We start from the raw sequence: 5,038 nt of genomic DNA on the forward strand, positions 1-5,038 counted from the left end.
CCGGTGTCCTGCAGAGTTTAGCTCCAACCCTAATTAAACACACCTGAACCAGCTAATCAAGCTCTTACTAGGCATAGAAACTTCCAATCAGGTGTGTTGAGGCAAGTTGGAGCTAAACTCTGCAGGACACCGGCCCTCTAGGACCGAGTTTGGACAGCCCTGGACTAGAAGCTGCGCACCGATCGTTGCATGACACCAAAGTACCGCGAGAGCGATTTGAAAGCATAAGGAGCCATCTGCTCTGCTCTCTATAGCTCTCGTGAAATAATGTCATACAACGATAGATCTGTATTCTGCACAGTGCTAACAGCCAAAACCTGGATATTTTAGGCAATATAGAAATCCTGGTAAGGGTGCATCCAGTAAAAATGGCCCTTAAGGCCGGGACACACCAAGCCGACTTCAAAGAACTAGCGGCGACGAAAGCCGACGGTATTGTCGCCTCACGTCGGCAGCGTCGAACCAAAAAGCTGGGCTCGAACACACCGCACAGACTACAGCCGTCGGCAAACTAACACATGCGTTCTGCGCATGCGTGAGAGGAATTAACTGTCTATATCAGCAGCTATCAATAGTATATATTCGTCATTCAAAAGGAGAAACCGAAACAAAGATATACGAGATAAACGCAGAAATACGAAACGTAAACAAAGCAGCACTTGCTTACCATTTTGAATATCAGTAACATTGATAACTTTAGTCATTTTAAGCGGCTCATGTTGTTATGAAAACATTCAAGTATTAGAATGATTGGGAAAGATCACTTAACATTTAAACAGCCTTCTGTCTGTACCGCCTTCATTTACGTGCTTGTTTTCATCGCTTTCGCTTCAATTCTCGGGCACTGACTCTGTTCGCTTAACTGAACATCCAATCAGAGTTCTCACTCGCGCTGACGGTCCCGACGGCCCCGACTACGATTCAACATATTGAATCGGGCAAACTGCCGCCGACGTGAGACCGACGAGAGCCGACGAGTGGAACACACCAAACAAACTAGCCCGACCGTTGCTTGCTGTCGGCCCGACGATGGCCAACGGCCGACCGTCAGCTTGGTGTGTCCCGGCCTTTATGGTCACCCTAATTCTTACACATCTGTGGTGATTAAACACATGTACTGGAGACCTTCTCTAGAGGTTTACCTTCTCTAGGTAAGCAAACCAGTTCAGTCGACAGCCGACCGTCGGCTTGGTGTGTCCCGGCCTTTATGGTCACCCTAATTCTTACACATCTGTGGTGATTAAACACATGTACTGGAGACCTTCTCTAGAGGTTTACCTTCTCTAGGTAAGCAAACCAGTTCAGTCGACAGCCGACCGTCGGCTTGGTGTGTCCCGGCCTTTATGGTCACCCTAATTCTTACACATCTGTGGTGATTAAACACATGTACTGGAGACCTTCTCTAGAGGTTTACCTTCTCTAGGTAAGCAAACCAGTTCAGTCGACAGCCGACCGTCGGCTTGGTGTGTCCCGGCCTTTATGGTCACCCTAATTCTTACACATCTGTGGTGATTAAACACATGTACTGGAGACCTTCTCTAGAGGTTTACCTTCTCTAGGTAAGCAAACCAGTTCAGTTTCACACTCTACAAATCACCTCTCATTCCAAATTTCTTTCCCCCATCCCTTTCCCCTTCAGTTGCTTTCCGCTTAATGTATCTGAAGTCCATTAGTAGCCCCCCAGACCTCTCCGCCTCCCCCCATCCCGTAAAGCCCCTGCACCCTTAAGGTACAGCCCTTAATGGCAGAGGTGGTTGGAAGTGAGCTCTTAACGGATCCACAGCAGGAAGTCAGTGGCTCTCATGTTACCTGGCCAGGTAAGACAATGTTTGTTTACTTTTATCACTGCGAGTCCGGAGGTCATGGGACATGAAGACGTGCTGAAGCGTTAGAAGGTGGAGGCTTGTTGATGTTGAAAAGGCTGACACTCAATCCTGAGATCCAGGACTGAGATGGAACACATTCCCAAATGCAGTCGTATATCTGGACTGACAGTGGTTCTGCCTGGGCTGTGCAGTTATATATTAGATCCTCTGATCTTTTCTACAACCTAAACAAACATGTGTCTGCAATGGTAAACCAAAGGTGGTAATTTTCTGAACAAAAGTGAATGAAGACGAAGATATTGAAAGACACATATTCACATATTTCATTAACCATCAGGTTACCTGGTCACGTAGGTGGCATGCTGAAGCAGATAATGAAATGCTGTATCTACGTCATAAATTGACTTTTGCAATTTTACTAAACAGAAATATCTACATAGCACAGTATATACACTATATGGTTCACAAGTTTGAGGTAAGTAAGAGTTTTTTATGTTTTTGAAAGAAATCTCTTATGCCCACCAAGGCTGCATTTATTTGCTCAAAATACAGTAAAAAAGTGCAATATTTTGTAATATTATTACAATTTAAAATAGCTGTTTTCTATTTGAATATATTTTAAAATGCAATTTATTCCTGTGATGCAAAGCTGAATTTTCAGCATCCATCAAGGATCACACAATCCTTCAGAAATCATCCTAATATTTGCTGATTTGCTGCTCATACATTCTTTAAAATATTGTTTTCAATGTTGAAATCTTAAAATATTTATGAAACCCCTTTTTTCAGGATTGTTTATGAATAGAAAATAAAAAAACAGCATTTATTCCAACCCTGGGACCTGATGTCAACATTCTCAAAGCATGTTTTGAAAGAAAAATGAATGAAGTATTGTAATTAATATTGTTAAATTATTTAATATTATTTTGTCAGTCTTTTATTACCAGAATCAATAATGTCTTGATGTATACCACTAAAACAAAGCGGCATGTTGCTCCAGAAGCCAAGCATGTAGCCTTCTTCAGGGATCAGAAATTGCAGTTCATTAACAGCTTCGCTTCCCCAAGTTAGCCTGAGTTACTCAGTCAAGTCACTGCGAGAACACCGAGAACCTGACGTGTGAGACCGCAACCGTCCAACTGTGCAAATCAGAGCAGCCTTCATCCATAAAAAGACCCAAGGCCCTCGGTACGAACGTGCGAAGGTGGTCCTGAAATAGGAATAACCCCATGAGCACTATTTATCCTTTCTGTTTTTTAATGTTCTAGAATATTCTGTTCCTTTAATCCGTGTGCTTAATGTGCAACACGCTACTTTAAACGCTGCTTTAGATTAGTGTAACATGACAAAAAAGGATTCCCACAAACTGTTTTGCTTATTTTATGACAAAATGTCTCACTGACAGGAAGTAATTGTTCAATGATTGACTCTTCATTCTCACACAGACATTTTCTGTCCATTTCTTTGCCGTCATCTGCAGCTAAAAGCGGATATTTGGGACTTGAGGTTATTTAATGTGTCTGATCCTGCTATGCTGAAAAACGTTAACTTGAAATAAGCATATTATTGTGTGCTTTGTTGACACTGAATTAGCCTCAGAGAACCATAACCAAAACTCACTCTACTGCATGTTTTGCTTCTACGCCACGGTAGACAGTTTTGACAGCAGGAACTTGACCGTTTTGGTCTCTGTTTCGCCTAAAAAGGTCTATATTTCCAATCAGTAGTTGTAGAAGTGACAAAACACTTGCACATTCTTGGACTGGTTAATGGAAGCTGGCAATGGATTTGTTGATGCTTGTATTTCAGCAATGAGCTTTGGGTCTGACCAAATGTCCTGTGTTTACATGTGTTCTCACATTCATTTAAAGTCTATCGAGGTGCACGCACTGCCAGGGGATGATGTGAATTTATAGCGCGGGAAATGTTAGCAAACCCAAGCACAGTTGTGGAAGAGCCCTGTTGAAATCACATATTTGTTCAAGCAGGCTTGTGATTATTCGTCCAATTTACCCTGCTTTTAAAATCCTTCTTATGCCACCTAACCCTTTAACAAATGCCTGCCGTGAACAGAACAAAGTCCTATTTGAATCCAAAGGCTTTGTGTTCGCCATCAGAAGAACTGTAGCAAAGCACAACAGTAATGTGAGGAATTCCCAGCTCAAGACCTTTGGATTCATTTGCTGCTGTGTGTTCAGCTTCGGTGAAAAGCCAAACACTGTGCACTGGAGTGAAATGTGATATCTAGGCTTAGCACTTCAGACACAACATCGGCACGATGCTTAAAAGTAAAAGTTACGCTTCATCTCCATACATTCAAGGCCGGTTGAGTGGAATTTGATTAAAGTGAAAACCCTTAAGCTGAGGTATTTTAACATAGTGCTGAAATGAATGCATTAGATATCATATATTTAATTTGTGTGTAGTTTTTATTGAACGTGTTATTGAAAGTTTTTATTGGAGTTTTTATGATCGTGATGGTACCGTGGTACAGTCATGGTATCAAATACAGTACTTGGATATATACCATTATACTTATTTTCATACTATGGTATTTACATGGTATTATAAGGAAGTTTGAACAAAAACCAAAACCTGAACATGTTTTGCTAGTTAAAGTATGAGAGTTTTCATAATGTTTATACTTTTTTTTCAGATTATTTCTGTGGTTATACTGATATATTTAAATGTATTTGTAATATAATATAAGTTAATTTTGTTGAAATTACTTTGTAAATCATGTAACATAAAAGCCCCAAAATGTTTATTTATAAAAAAAAATTCTATAGTTATAGATATAATGTATTTATAATATAATCTTCATATATAATCTCTTTTTTTAATGTATTTATGAATTATTTGTAAATGTATAAATTAGTTAATTTTGTTGAAAGCACACAATTTTTGTTGAAGGGAGCAAAATAGTTTAGTTTTATTTTTATGTGAATTTATAATTTACTTTTTTTGAAACAACTGTATAGATCCTATAGAAGGTCACAAAATTCAGTTTCTGAATTGTTTATTCTAATTTATTCTGTAGATATACTGAGATACTTTATTTAGAATATAATATTAAGTATATTTTTAAAAATATTTTATAATATAATACTTATATTAGTATATATGACTACTATAAGTAATATTAGTAAACAATGATTCTTTCACGTATACTTTATGTGGCATTAAACAACACTATTTATTCGACATTTAAC

This window comes from Sinocyclocheilus anshuiensis, unplaced genomic scaffold (genome assembly GCF_001515605.1).
Source record: "Sinocyclocheilus anshuiensis isolate Anshui unplaced genomic scaffold, SAMN03320099.WGS_v1.1 scaffold38, whole genome shotgun sequence".
Taxonomy (NCBI): Eukaryota; Metazoa; Chordata; class Actinopteri; order Cypriniformes; family Cyprinidae; genus Sinocyclocheilus; species Sinocyclocheilus anshuiensis.